Here is a 15,747-nt window from a genome sequence, read left to right as displayed (position 1 = left end):
TTTGGCGTCCAGCTGCTGTGATTTCATGCTTTTTAAAATGTGTCTTGCGAGAAATTCTGAAATCCTAAGGGTAAAACTGGATGTTCTTACCTATAGGTTCCGGCTAGCCGTATTGGTTCACAGGAAAAATAAAAAGTTATACCTTTCTGTTGTGATTTAATGTTGTGCTCTTTTTAGGTACCCTTCAGAATTCTCCATTAAACTGGGTATTAAAGAGGAGTGTCTTCTCGCCTCCCCCTTTAAACTGAGGGAGAGTACTGGAGAACTAGAATACTTGCCATTTGTTTTGTATCATTTTGGTTAACCCAAAATGGCATATGGCTTTGGTTTTTGAACTACTGAAACAGAACTGAAGAATCAAATTTGCACCCCACCCCCAGCTACTAGATGGGGATCCTTAGGTGACTTCCCAGCCAAGTACGTTTTTGGGAACAATTCAGAATAGCCAAGACTACCTCAAATTTTGAAGTTTGATCCCTAAGGAATGTGAGAGGTGAACTTCTGATCTCAGTAACAAATAGTGTTAGTGAGGCATTTCTCTGGAAAAGTATACCTCTGGGTAATAATGAATACATTTTAGAACTAACTAGTGTTCACGAGATTTTTTTTCCTGCAGTGTTGTCACACAATCCCCCCACCCCAGCATGAAAGAAGGGGAGGGGAGAGAGAGAGAAATAAAATCGTGCACCCTAGAGCAGACCTGCACGATTTTATTTTCTTTTGCAAAACAGGCCGTGGGCTACTTAGCAGGGGGAAGGTTGGCTGGTTGGTTTTTAAAACAACTCCACTTGTTGGGCCAGGCTTCTATTGCAGAAGCAATATCGAAAGAGCAGGCTTACTCCGAAATCCCACCCAATCCCTGCGCTGTATTGGCCGGGCCGGAGCCAGCCTGTGGGAGACGCGAAGGCCTGGCAGGGCTTCTGCCCCGGGGCTGTTTCTGCCGCGCCTGCTCTAGGAGAGGCGGGATGCCTGGACCAGACCCAGCCTTAGCTCAGTCCCAGAGACTTGCAGGGCAGACGGGCGGAAGTAGAGGCGGCGCGGCGGCAATGTCGCCCTCGCCCGCCTTAGACGCCCGCGCCGAGCTCGGCGTCTCTCTCCTGCCCGGGCCCTGATCTGGTCCCCCCCCCCTTCTGCTCCAGCCGGGCCCGCCTTGAGAAGCGGGGGAGGGGGCGGGGTGCCAGAGCTGAGTTGGCCGGACGATGACGGCCACTTGGCTCGTTTCCAACGCGGGTTCCGGAGCTTCTGCTCTCGCGGCGCTTTCGCTGCGCTCTCCGCGCTCGGCTTCCCAGTATGCCCGTCCTGAAGCAAGGCGATCGCGAAACGGAAAAAAGCAAACGCCCGGCATCGGCAAACCGATCGCCCCGAAGGTCCCCTGAAAACAATATTGGCTTCCTGCGATCCCGAGGGGGAAGCTCCAGTCGCTTTCCATCCACGTGCCCTTTGAACCACCGAGCCCAAATGTTGGCCGCTTTTTACTGCGACTAAAAACATGAAAGAGTGTGCTTTTTAAGGGGTCCTTCAGAATTCTTCCTGAAACGGGACGAAGATGATCTGGGGCCAAGGGACCAAGCCCTATGAAGATAGGTTGAGGGACTTGGGAATGTTCAGCCTGGAGAAAAGGAGGTTGAGAGGGGACATGATAGCCCTCTTTAAGTATTTGAAAGGTTGTCACTTGGAGGAGGGCAGGATGCTGTTTCCGTTGGCTGCAGAGGAGAGGACACGCAGTAATGGGTTTAAACTACAAGTACAATGATATAGGCTAGATATCAGGAAAAAATTTTTCACAGTCAGAGTAGTTCAGCAGTGGAATAGGCTGCCTAAGGAGGTGGTGAGCTCCCCCTTACTGGCAGTCTTCAAGCAAAGGTTGGATACACACTTTTCTTGGATGCTTACGGCTGATCCTGCGTTGAGCCTGTATGGCCCCTTCCAACTCTATGATTCTATGTTAACGAGGAGGGCCTTCTCCCCCCATTCCTGGGAGGTATGCTGAATTCAGCGCCACCCCGTCCCTCCTCCAGACTCCCTCTCCCTTTTCGGTCTAAAGATCAGCGAAGTGATAAAATCGATCAGAGACGATGAGACCAGTTTCGCTGAACCCCCAAATGCGGAGAACACTTCGCGAGGAGTCTTGCGACACCCCGGAAAGCCGGTTACTGCCCCAGGAAACTCTTCTGGATTGGCTTAAAGGAGAAAGCCTCGCCTTGGCGTTCAAATGAAAGGCTTACGGCTCACTGTAAAGGGAGGTGCTTTGGGGACAAATAAATGCAAGTTTTGGTCGTAGTAGAGGCCCTTTCCCTTTTAATGGGTTGGATCTGACAATACCCAAAGGGGATTTGCATGTGCAAAAGGCCACTAAGTGGGAACGCGTAGTAAGGCGAAGAACCGGATCAGATTGAGCAGGAAACGTTGGGAGAATTCAACCCGATGACCCTTCTAAATGCACGGGGGGGGGGGGGCTGGCATGTAACCCAGATGTAAGGGTTCCCTATAAGGGAAGGAAAGGGGCGGGGGACAGGACGAAAACGATTACTCGCGAGTCGGTGCCCGCAGCCGGCTGGTTAGTGCTCTTACTCATCCAAAGAGACCCTCTTCGACCCTGCCAATTTCCTCCGAAAGCTGCGACCCGCGATAAACTCGACGGGGAGGGCTTTCGTTTGGATACCCCGGCCACCCGTCCACTTCGAAAGCGTTTGGCCTCCGAAATAGGGTTCCTTACCTTTACTTTTCAGGAAAAGGAGATGAGAAAGAGAGGGGGCTGAAAGAAAGGGCTTGGTGGCGGGGACCCGACACCCGTCCTTGGACTAGCCGTTTCGCAGTATAGGGGCGTTTTGCTTGGTGAAGGGCGGGGTGGAGATCTAGCCGTCGGAGGGAGTTCTTGCTTATCCATTCCTTGGGGGGGGGGGGGAATGCCTACAGCTCTTTCTGCTTTGTAGCCCACATGGCTACCAAGGGCCGGAAGGGCCCGACGCATTAATAAAGGGCTCTGGGTCTCTGTCCGGCTTCCCCAGAAATATTACAACCCCCCGCCTACCAGATGTGCAGACGCTTGCCAGGCGCTTGCTTTGAAAAGGCGCCCCCATTCTGAACTATAAAACGGTCTGGGAATAAGAGGATTCTTGGCCAGCGAGCGGGTAAGAAAGGAGACGAACGAGAAGCGCTGTCCCCTGCAGCACACGGAAGGCCCTCGGCGTCCTACTGGCCGGCAGCGTGTTTCTTTGACCTGAACGTAAGACTCAGTGCAGTTCGACGGGGCATCCTTCCAGGCAAGAGTTAAGTGGAAGTTCTGTTGGCTTCTGCAGTCCACTCTCTCTCTCTCACACACACACACAGAGCGAGAGAGACCCCAACATCGTGCACACCAAGGAAACAAATAGACCGGAGACCTCGAAGATGTTCGCATTTAAGGGATGCCCGAAACCCATGATTTGTACGTTCCCCGATTTAACTCCTGGTAGACTCAAGGTGGCCTTCGGTCTGTTCATCACATTGGCCGAGGTCCTAAATTCGTCTCAAGAGCTTTGGAAGGCAGCTTTACTCAGAAGTAAGCCCCCTATTACTGAATGGGGCTTACTTCCAGGAAAGCGTTCTGAGGAATGCAGCCACCAAAACCTAATAGTTTTAAACCTCAGACTTCTTAAACATACACATTTAACGGATTTTGTTTATGGACAAGGTCATTTAAAAGAGAGAGAGAAAAAAATGCATTCTCTCTGAGGAATTTGCACTCAGACGTGTTTCCCGGCCTTTCTCCCGTACTGTCCCTTTCACAGCGGCAAGACAGGCAGAGGTTCGACAGGTAAGGCTGCTATATTCTTGCTGCGGGAAAATTTCACTTCAGATAGCCGAACGCGGCCCGAACCAGAAGTTCATTCCAGTAATCTGATCTGTTTATGTGATTTCAGAAACAAAATATAATTTTCTATCAAGCCTGCAGACGAACGGGGATCCTGTCCCAGCAGGCCATCCCCTTGGCGCCTCCGTCTGCTGCTTGAGCCTTTCCCAAGAGGAGACCGAGGCGTTAGCAACGTCCAGGCAGACGGTGCGCCAGCCCTGGACACGGGTGGTGGCTGGGACCGCAACAGACTAGTTGCCAAGTGCCGGGGCGGACGCGGACGGAATCTTCCCCCTTTGGTAGAGGCTTAAACCTTAAAGGGCTGCAATTGACGAGGCGATGCCAGCCCTCCTCTCCCCCCCCCCCCATGAAAAGTTCACCAGCTGCTCAGGACGTCCTAAAGTCAGCCTCTCTGAAGGGGGCGGGACGCAGGACTGTCGGGAATCTCTCCGGTCTCAGGCACAGTGGAAGTGCGCCAGCCATGCAGCCTCCGGGAGGGGTGGGGGGAGGGAAAGTATCTTAAGCGGAACGAGGCCCCGTGGAAAGGCACTGAAGGGACAAACCCGGATTCCCAACGCGGTGACCTTTGTCCGCCTTCAACTGGCCCCAAAGCGCTCTGTTTCCCCCCCCCCCCCCAGCATCTGCTGAAGGCGCCTCTGCCTTCGAAGCGCCCTTTCCAGCCTCAGCGCGCCCAGTCAGAGATCGCGGGCGGGGCGGGGCGGGGCGGGGCGGGGCGGGGGAGCCAATTAAGGAGCCGATAGGCGGGAGACGCCCTCCGAAGAAGGCCGGCGGGGCGCGCTTTGCGTAAAGGGCCCGGCCCTTGTCAAGAGCCGGAAGGCTGCAGAAACAGCAGCAGCTCCTCCGTCTCCGAGGAAGCGCCTGGGCACCACTGGGATATTTGGAGAACGAGGACTTCATTCCTCCATCCGGGGGGGAGGGGAATCCAAGCCGTCCACCCCTGTAGGCATCAGCACAAAAATGCTGCTCAGAAGAGTCGGTCGTTGGCCTTGAACAACCCGCGGTGGGAAGGAACACATGGCTCCACTCCGGCAGACCAGCCCCTGAGACTCCCAGGATGCAGTCCCTGGTCACATTTTTTGGCCATCCCAGCAGCCCCGCAGGCACATTTACACCCTCCCTTGAGTTCTTTTGCTGGCAGGGGCTCATGGGAATTGTAGTCTGAACATCTGGAGGACCACAGGTTGACTACCCCTGCCAGAAAGCAGCTGAGCTTTGTCCTGCCTGCTCAAATCATGGGGTCTGCTTCCAGCCCCACTGGGAAACATTTCTACACCCTCCCCAATGACCCCTGCGTGTGGCAATTGCCAAGTGTGCCATGCCCATGTCTGCAGGGGCAAGAACACCCAACATCCATCTTCCTCCATTATTCACACAGACATGGGGAGGGTGTCCACCATTCCTTCTCTCTGTGTGATCTGGCATGTGGCCCATGGGTGGTGCCCTTGGTGCTTAGATGGCAGGATGGCCACCTCTGCCAGGTTGTGGCTGACTTGCTCCACAGGTAATCCAAACAACATCAAGAAGAAAAATAGTTTTGTCTACCCAAAGAAGTGTAAAATCGACTTACATTCGCCTTCCCTTTCCTCTCCCCACAACAGACACCCTGTGAGGGAGGTGAGTCTAAGAGAGCCCTGAGATTACTGCTCAGTTCAGAAGATCTACCTCCTGAGTAACCCTTACCTCATGAACCAACCAACATCCACCTCATAGCACAACACCTACCTCATGGAATGACATCCGCCTCAGCAAACATCCACCTCTGCAAATATCTGCCTATACAAGCAAGCCCCTGTTTGACTAATCTTTTCTATTGCCATTTTGCAATCCACAATCAAAACAGATGATCTCTTATCTGTACAATGTGTTCTGCTAATGGTGAAGAAGCATCCAGGAATTTCTCCAAGGGGTGAGCCTCTTTGTGTTTGGGCCTGGGAGACCTGGGAGTGTTTCCTTGGTGTAGTGGTTAAGAGTTGCAGCTTCTAATCTGGAGAGCTAGGGTTGATTCTCCTCTCCTCCAAATGCAGCCAGCTGGGTGACCTTGAGCTAGTCACAGACCTGTTAGAGCTGCTCTCTGAGAGCAGTGGTCTGCCCTAGCTAGTGGGTGCTTCAGCTGAGTACCCACAGTCATTACACCCTCCCTGCTGCCATGGGGCTACTTTGGTGGACTCCCACTGGAAGTCTGGGGGTGCTCATCTTTCTGTCTCTCTTTTGGGTACTGGCTGCATGTTTCAGCCCTGGCTGGGGATGATGATGCTTTGGGGGTTGGGTGACAGGAAAGGACTCATCTTTTTCCAGCTACCATATCTATTTCCTTCTCAGGACTTCTGTCTACCACATTTAACCACTTCTCAGGGCTTTTGACCCACCATGTTTACTACTTTCTCAAGACTTCAAGCCAACTCATCTACTTTTTTCTCAGAGCTTGGAGCCACCATGTTTACATGCATTTCAGGGCTTTGAATATGTCATTGTATGCTGGTTCAAGTTAGAGTCCCAGGTGGTCTCCAGGCATATTGCCCTGGTTTTGCTGGGTTGGCAAAAATGTTCCCCTCAGTTTTACTAGAGAGATTCTCGGGAACTTTGATCCTATTTCTGTTCTGCCCTAGCTTTTTTGACTGTTTGGGAACACCTTTGGGGAGGGGGGGTATAACTCTGATCCCATAAATCTAATTCTCACCAAAACTGGATAGGAGAGTCAGCTGAAGATGTGCTCTAGGCTGGCTCCTCTGGCATGTTGGAGGGGTGTGTGTGTTCAATGCACTCCTTAACCTGCCCCTCATTTCCTCAGAAGGCACTTTCTTGGGGGCACCCAAGGAAATGGTGTTCTCTAAAATTCATATAAATCCAATCCTCACCAAACGTGGTAGGCAGGTAGAGGAGAGTCAGCTAGAGATTCAACGTGAGTATCACGTCTCTAGTCTACTGGGAGGAAATTTGACTGCATCATGAACTGGTTCGGTTCATATGAGCGTGTTTTTGCATGCAAACATCTGCGGTTTGGCTCATGAGACCACCACAAACCATGAACCAAACCAAACCACATTTCCTGGCCCATGCCTGCCCCCTAGCTACAACTAGTGCAGAAGTAATTTGTCCCACTATTAACAGGTGCTAGCCACCAGGACAATATGTTGCCCATTTTAAAGCACCAGTCTTGGCTGCCAGTTTGTTTCTGAGTTCAGTTCAAAATCCTTTGCAGCCATCTCCTTCCATATGTTCCTATGTACCAACTACAGTCGTCAGGAGGCCATGTGTTGGCTGTCTCACCGCTCAGGATGGTCCATCTAGCATTAACCAGAGTCCAGGCCTTTCCCATCATGGCTCCAGCTCTGTGGGATGGACTCCGTGAAGAGGAGGGGAGGGGTTCTTGATGGTTTCAGGAGGTGCTTCAAAGCCTTAGTTGATATGAATAGGAAACAAGAAACAATTAAGAGTAGAACAACCTCATTATAGTTACAAGCAAGGTACCTGTAGTGATTTTAATGCAGTTATTTTTTCCATTCCTTTTATTAATCGAATGAAGACTTGTTTTATGGTCTGTTCCTTGGAACTTGCTTGTTTATTGACAGAGTGTTAGTTTCAATTTATCTCCAGGGAATATATTTTGGATCCAAGGAGTATTTGTGTTCTCTCCCCCCCCCCCCGGCACAACATATTGTGCAATTACTTTATGCTGTCCAATTTACTTCAGAGCTTCATATTGTTGCAATTTAGAAGCACAATTTATTCATCACACATCCTGTTTAAAGCAATTGTTTTCCTGTGTTAAACAATGAACACATTAGAATATGTTTTGGCAGTGGAAGGTTGCATCCTGAATAGCAAAAATGTAAGATTGTATTCACATATTTGTAAACTTCTTTCTTTGTTAAGGAACATATTAAGCCTTGCTGAGTTGACCAATGAAGTATGGAAACACTAGAACATTTTAACACAAACTGCTTCACATTTATATAATGAATTCTGTTCAGTGCAAGGACTGAATACGTTGTGTGTGTTTCTAGTGAGCCTGTGATTTATCATCCCCCTCCATATGATTAGCAGTTTACATTATCTTTTAAAAGATACTCAATATTTCCAAATCTCTCTTTTGCCAAATAATGTTTTAGCCCACACTTGCATAAGTGACAATGTTCTTGTGCAACTAGGAAATTTTCTGGTATTGTTCCCTCCAAATTTGAAATATCCTGTTCACTACAGCTAGTGAAGAGGAGGGGAGGGGTTCTTGTTGGTTAGGAGTGCGGACTTTTAATTTGGCATGCTGGGTTTGATTCTGCACTCTCCCACATGCAACCAGCTGGGTGACCTTGGGCTCTCCACGGCACTGATAAAACTGTTTTGACCGAGCAGTGATATCAGGGCTCTCTCAGCCTCACTTCCCTTACAGGGTGTCTGTTGTGGGGAGAGGAAAGGGAAGGAGACTGTAAGCCACATTTGGACTCCTTCGGGTAGAGAAAAGTGGCATATAAGAACCATGCATGTGCATGCTTATAATATAAATAAATCTTATACGCAGCTTTTAGTATTTGATATTTTATCAAACACTGGTCAAGATAAGTCTATAAATATAATACATCTGTCACTAGGGTTCATTTCAGGTTGACATTATATTATTTTGACTGTATTACAAAATCAGGCTATTGGCTGAAGAGGATACCAGCTTCAGGTACAGTTTTATTCTCCAAGGTTCTTATTAGTGCCTGTTGTTGTCATCTCTTTTACTGGTTCTTGGCAGTTGTTTCAGAGCTTATACGCTTGCTCTCTCTCTTTACTATGAACACACACAGTATCTATATGAGCTGAAGGGGGAGAACGTCTACAGTTCACAGATTTCCCACCTGAGACGTTGGGGCTGCAACCCTCAGGGTCCCTGAAGGTTCCCTAATTCCCAGCAATAGAGTTGTAGGTGGTGCAAGAAGCCGCAGAGAGAGGACAAATAATTACTTTTATTTGAGTTGTGAACCACCTGATTTGGTAATGAAAGAAAGACAATCATCTTTGAAATAAAGAAAATTATTTTTTTAATGTGTGAGGTGGAAAGCTATCCAATGAAAATGCTATGGATGTGTTGATCATTCCTACCTTCCAGAGCCCAGTAATTAAAGTTTGTAAAATAAGATTTTCTGTGGTTCTGTTGGGTAAAAAAGTATAGTGCTGAGAAGTTGGCCTTTTTTCTTACATCCCAGAAGAGGGGTGCCATACACTTAATCCTATGGTATATAGACATAGCCCTGCTAACTCCCTTGCCTCTCAAAGTAGGAACGTGGATCTTACCTAATTGGTGAGAAAGAACACAAACCTTTTAAAAAGGTTTCCCCCACTCCAAGATGTACAACTTTTGTTTTCACAACTCAAAGCTCATTTGGCAATTGTGTTATATAGTCAATTGCTCATTAGGCAACATTATATAGTTAAGCTTTGTGACCACTGATTGCAGCAGTGAGCAAATCCTCAGATGCTAACAGATGTACATTAAAAAATGAACTAGGCAGCACATGCTAGGATGTATTTAGCTGTATGGTTCAATCACTATGAAATATAACTTCATGGTTCTTTTGATTCTTTAAATGTCATGATCCCCACATTTCAAAATTAAAAACCCCATTAATTCAGCTGACACATAAAGAACTCTTATTTCATGAAAAAGCCACCTGACTGAACTTTTCCCAATAAGATGAGCCTTTTCTTTCCTACCTTCCTTTTACCACTCATGGTTTATGCAGAACAAATAGAACAGTTTTACACCATGGCACCCCCAAAGTATTTTATCTACTTAGCAGCCACAGCAAATGGAACTGGGGCTACCATTTATGAATAATCTTGATGGCTTTTTTCTCTTCCCTTCACAGACATGATATCTTTAGAGCTCTCTTTCATAAATAAGTAAAAATATATTAAAGGCAATTTACATATTATTGGGCAGAAAAGCTTTACCAGCTTACTGAGGCCACCCATGGTGACTTTTGTGCCATGAAATGGAAGCAACTTTAGCCTATTATCCCAGTAGAATCTTTATCCAAACTGAAGTTAGTTGATCCCATCTCAGCAGGTGTAAATTGAGCAACCAGTAGAGTTGCTGATAGCTCAGGGGCTGGCAGGAAGGATCCAGAGCTAAAATACTCCTCAAGATTATGATAGAGAGAATTATGTCCTCCTTAGGGCATAGTTAGTGACAAATTGTAATTAAAAAAACAAACATTGCTATAGGAGGAACAATAGAATAAGCAAGTTGTAAGGGAAATGCCTCGTACAGAAAACTAAAGGAAGATAAAAGTTCATAAAACCAATGAAGCAAATGTTCTTACATGAACATTAGAATAGAGGGGAGTTCTTGGCTTTTCTTGAAATCTGAATGCAAGGCAGCCTGAACTCCAGATATTTATCTTGTGCTCAAATAAATGTTTTTGTCATCAAAGTCAATGTCTATCCTTGAGGACCCACCCATTCCTTTCTGTCTTCAGCAAATAACACTTAAAAAGCAGAATCACAAACAGACTTCAGTTCCACTGAGGTCCTGGAACTTTACTTTAAGTAAATTAATTAAGAATTAGAAATAATTAATTATACTTTTTATCACATAAACTATCCACCAGTTATAATCAAAGAGTCTCACACATTCTATTAGAAAAGGAGAAGCCTTCCAAATTCTGCTTGATCTATAAATGAGTTACACAGAGCAATAAGATCTGAGTAGCTTTATTCACATTAGAATCAATATTGCTAAATTAGCCTATTTAAGTGGTTTGTGGATCAAACCATAGAGATGTTTAGGATTATGACATCAGGTATTAGGTTGAGGCCAGGGCAAGGAACACTGTGGCCGGGACATTAGCCACCCCCAATTATAATGTCCGAGACATTATTAACCACCCCCAATTATAATGTCCGGGACATTAGCCACCCCCAATTACATCAACACCCCATAATGCCAGACAGTCGAGGTCTGATGAGTCAGGCTGGGGGATGGTGGTGGTGGTGCTTGCTTATTGCCTGTGATTCATGTGTATGACTGCAAATTAATTGTTTTAAGTTGGGATTTTATTGTGGGATCTTATTCTGTAACTCATCACAAGCCAGCTTTTCTGGAAGTGGTGGAGAACAACAACAAAAGAACAAAAAAATAATGGGTTCATTTAAGTTTTCAGGAATAGCATTACATAATATACATTTAACATAGACAATGTTTAAAAATGATTTCTTGATATTAAAATGCACAGGTCCCTTATTTTCCAATGCTTGGGTAGCACATAAATAGCCAATAAGTGTTCTTGATTTCAATTCCACTTGATTCAAATCAGTGGGAGTTTTGCCATTATGCTCGGCTGGATCCCAAACTGTCTTCCAGTAATGGAAAAGATGGATCTTTGCAGATTCTGCAGACCTTCCTCATATCACCCCATATGCTCTTCCTGAGAGTCAGTCCCCAGGAGAAGCATTTGGGGAGAGCAGTGAGATAACAGGAAAAATGAGAAAGCTGTGATCTTTCGAGTGCAAGCACTCCTCAGACTAAATGGAACAAGGATCATAAGAGTACAGATAAAAGGCAAAAGTTTACTTTTTGCTGGTCTTAAAGGTGCTACTGGACGCAATTTTTGTTGTGCTACTTCAGACCAACACGGCTACCCACTTGAATCTACCCCTGAATATGTCTTGCCTTGACAACCTTACGGGAGTCACCATAATTCAACCATGACTTGACAACCAAACAACAACGACAACAAAAACCTGTAACAACTTTACTTTTTTTTTTAAGGGAACCTTTTTTTATAGAATGAAAATTTAATTGCAGGGACCTATGTATATTCTTCTCATTTAATATACTTTTCAATGTTAAAGTCAGTAGACTAGGGAATTTTAAATGATAAGCTCTGGTACAATGAAAACCCACACTCCAGACTTCTGTCGGCCCACCTGTCTTGGCTTCCTAGCCTTATGACCCCCGTCTGCCCCTGAGATGACTGATAAGCTGTGAACATCCTTTATAAAAGGAAATGGTATTCTCTAAAATTCACACCATGGTTCTAAATTAGCATCAGACTTGGGACATTTCTAAAATAAAAAAATGTGTTAAAAATAGATGGGTGTATGGGGGAATTTGAACTGTCAGCATTGAAAGAAAACAATTAATCTATTCCAAGTTCCCTTAATCTGTGAGAAAAATGCATTTAAGGAGGTTTCACTGTTGTGTGTTTTGCTGACAGGAAGTAGAGCAAAACAACAACAACGTGTTCTGTGAATCATGTGCCATAAAGATAGGAGCCATTGTATAAGAAAATAAGACAATTTAAGAAGATCCAACAGGATTAATTTAGGGTAGTGGAAATCTCTTATAATCGTGAGGTTGAGTGTCCCATCCCCTCCCCCCCAACATGTCTTCATCAGCAAGGTGCCCCTGGCACTAGAATGGGATGAAACTTTTCCATGTAACCATCTTATCAAAGGTCTGGGAAACATGCTGTTGTCTTGTAATGTTTCGGGGAGATTCTCCACAGAGGTGGCTAAGCCAATTAGTTTAACGACACCCTTATTGCTCCTTGCAACCCACATACATAATGACAGGCAATGGTTCCCTTGGTACAAGTCTTGCTTTGACTACCCAGTGCTGTAGAACAAAGTTTGAGTCCGGTGGCACCAACGGCTACCCACCTGAACCTGTCCACTGCTGGTGTTGCTATATTGGCAGCAATACTAGAAACAGGGTTGTGGTGTGTTGGCAAAGCTGTGAAAGTTGTTTTGCATTCCTTGCGACTTGTGCTGGCATGTGTTTTTGTCTCTCTAGGCACTTTCATGGCAGCTCCCCATGAAGGGATGCACCACATTCATAGTGGTGCCAGGTGTGTGCTGAGCCTACAGCCTGACCAGCAGCTGCAACCAGGGACCAGTAAAGTGCCACCAGTAAAGTGGCATAAGTGTAGCCTGACACCTACACTCTTCCAGGCTGTTGCTTAGCCAGCACACTGGTTCCTCTCATGGGCAAGCAGGGATAGTGACAGCTCTACCTGTGATTCTGCTGTCTGTCAGTGCCGTTTTCAAAGACCTTCCTCAGTCCTTCCCAAGGTTTTCTTTTTTTTTTGGGTGGGAATACTTACCTTATAGATGGACAGATTGAAGAACCAGAGGTATGCTTCACCTATGTGCTGTTGCAGAAGACTGGTCCAGGCAGTCTTTTCTATGGCAAGTGGAAAATTGTCCTGTATGCCTAGTTGACTAAGCGGTTAGAAAAGTGCCCTGCAGTGTTTTGTAAAATATGGGTTCTAGTCCTGCCTTCTCTTCCTTTTTCTGCTCCTAAGCTTGTTAGGAGCTTAGCCTTTCTCCCCAGTTTCACTGAGGGTGGAATTAAAGCACTTTCACCTGTGATCAGGTTTTCTCAGCGAGCTATTGGACAGGTGATAAAAACTGCCTCTGTGAATATGCAGCTCTGTATTTTCTTGTTGCTGCTATTCAGAATATTATAACTCCTTCAGGGACACAAACCCTTGTACTTTCCACTGCCAAGCGAGCTGTGGCTCTATCCATGCCACTCTCTGGGTAAGTCTGCTGCTAAAACGGCATGCGCTTGTAAGGGAAGATTTGAAAACACATCTGCAGAATTCCCTGATTAGTCATCACTGTCAGGCTCTTCTGGCTACTCTAGAGGGTGCCTTTGTTCCTTCCCTTGTTCTGTTCTCTGTGTGGCTGGAAGCAGATGATTGGCTGCTTTCATATAACTTCTTTATCTGGTCATCAGGGATCACTGAGGCAACATAATAATACCACATCATTGCACAGCTTTGGGCACCTGATTTGGCCAAAAAGCTGAATATGATAGGCCAGGGCAGTAAGCAAAGTCTGCATTCTGAAAAAAATTCCTTACTCAGGATAAAGAAGATAAGTTGGTTCTTATATGCTGCTTTTTTCTACCAGAAGAAGTCTCAAAGTGGCTTATTCGCCCTTCCTTTCTTCTCCTCATAACACTCTGTGAGGTGGGTGAGGCTGAGAGAGCCCTGATATTACTGCTCAGTCAGAACAGCTTTATCAGAGCTGTGTCGAGCCCAAGGTCACCCAGCTGGATACACATGGGGGAGCGTGGAATCAAACCTGGCTCGCCAGATTAGAAGCCGCCACTTTTAACCACTATACCAACCGCTACACCAAGGTGGGCATATACATGTTTTAAACTGAATAAGCAAACAATAGCTATAAACAATAGCCATACAGACATTCGGATTTGTCTGTCATTTATTTTAAATACTAAGTAGACTCCAGTCTGAGCACAAACCAAGTGCTGCAATGTACTGAATATCCCATCTCAGACCCAGATCAAGTGCATGTAGACCAAATGGTTTCTATTTATGATATATTTCTGTGCTGCCAATTGTGGCTCTTGGTCGGGCTCCAGAAATCTGGAGGTGTTTTTAATGCTATCATTTTTGTGTTTTGATCCTCCCCCAAACACTGGTTTGCGAAAATTGTGGGATAAATTCTTGTAACAAAGTCTTAGGGACGTCGAACACTTGTGATGAATGTGCAGCCTTCTCATACCCTCTTAATCAAGTGGTTGCATGCCCTCACTTTATTTATTTACTTAGCAGCAGATCCAGACAGGGAGGCTTTGATTTCCCTTTTTTGTTCTGTCATTGTGTAGATGGTAGAGAGATCCTGGCTACATCTGTTTCCTGTGAAGGAAGTTCGCCGCTGTTTTTCTCCAGCAGGTGGGGTACTCGCTTCTGTTTTGAGTCAGCCGGGCAGGAATCCTCTTGCAGGGGTTTAAAAAGCAGTACCAGGGAGCAAGGCTTTTAGGCAGCTATGAGGAAAAAAGTATGTCATTTGCACAGATTATGTGTCTCTAGAAAATGTAATATAATCATGACAGATGATGGAGTTTGCACTTGTCATTGTGTGCCTTATATCTGGGTTTTAAAAATATGCCTTTCTTTACTCAAGAATTTCAAGATGTCAAGCAATATTGAAAACCATTCGGTAATAAAACAATTTGAAATATTTCTGTGGGGTTCTATTAAAAGTGTCATTAAAAAAAGTGGCTTTTTGAATGGAAACCCACAAAATATGACCACATTGGTGGCAGAGCTACACATAAGTCTCTATAGGAGGTTCAGCTCAGCTCAGAAACTTTTATGGGCCTAATAAACCACCATACAGAGAACACAAAGGATAAGTTATACAAAGCTACACTTCTGCATTAACAAATAGTGACTATTTACTTGAACCATATTCCCAAGAGTGTCAATGACCCTAGCAAGCTCTATAAGAGGTTTCTGAATAACTAAAAATACAAGCAATGCCATTTTGAGAGGAAAAGTTTAAAAACCTCATTTGAATGCTGTGTAAAATTTCCATAAGGCTAAAACCAACATTTGTACATTTTCCCATTCTTTGAATCTGTTGTTGCCCCACAAATTTGTCTGACAAAATTGTTTCCCCAGGTGACCTCAGAAACTGTGACTGTTCAGATGTAAAGGATACTAAGCCTCTGGAGATACGGTTTGCATTGACAGTCTTACTTTCAGCCATTTATAGTATAAGGGGGGGCATCCTATGAAGTAGTACTCTAAGGGAGGGCTTCTGGCTCAGTAGCAGAAGGTCTCGGGTTTAGTCCCCAACTCTCCAGTTAAAAGAATCAGGCTGTTCATGATATGGAAGACCCTAAAAGCCTCGACAGCCCCTGGACAGCCCCCTACCAGTTAGGATGGATAATACTGACCTTGATAGATCAAAATAGGTTCATGCACATTCAATATTCCTTCTTTTCAAGAGACAGAAAGAGACAATAGAAATAGGAACCTAGCTTTATAGGATCACGAATAATATGGGGAACATGTGGAAATGGCTCCAGCAGACAAATTGTTAACTCTTCTTTTAGAACTTGAATAAATTAGTCGCTATTACAGGGAAAG

General features: G+C 45.7%; 1 long non-coding RNA gene across 1 annotated transcript in view; it reads right to left on the bottom strand.

Annotated features, from left to right (window-relative positions):
• Positions 1-14,476: 14,476 nt before the first annotated feature.
• Positions 14,477-15,747, bottom strand: part of LOC143844776 (uncharacterized) — a 60,505-nt gene continuing 59,234 nt past the window's right edge. Inside the window, exon 4 of the long non-coding RNA XR_013234130.1 lies at positions 14,477-14,636. This is a non-coding gene — a long non-coding RNA (uncharacterized LOC143844776). The remainder of the gene's footprint in view (positions 14,637-15,747) is intronic.

This window comes from Paroedura picta, chromosome 9 (genome assembly GCF_049243985.1).
Source record: "Paroedura picta isolate Pp20150507F chromosome 9, Ppicta_v3.0, whole genome shotgun sequence".
Taxonomy (NCBI): Eukaryota; Metazoa; Chordata; class Lepidosauria; order Squamata; family Gekkonidae; genus Paroedura; species Paroedura picta.
Note: the sequence above shows the minus strand (reverse complement) of the source record. Positions and strands in the feature narration are given on the sequence as shown.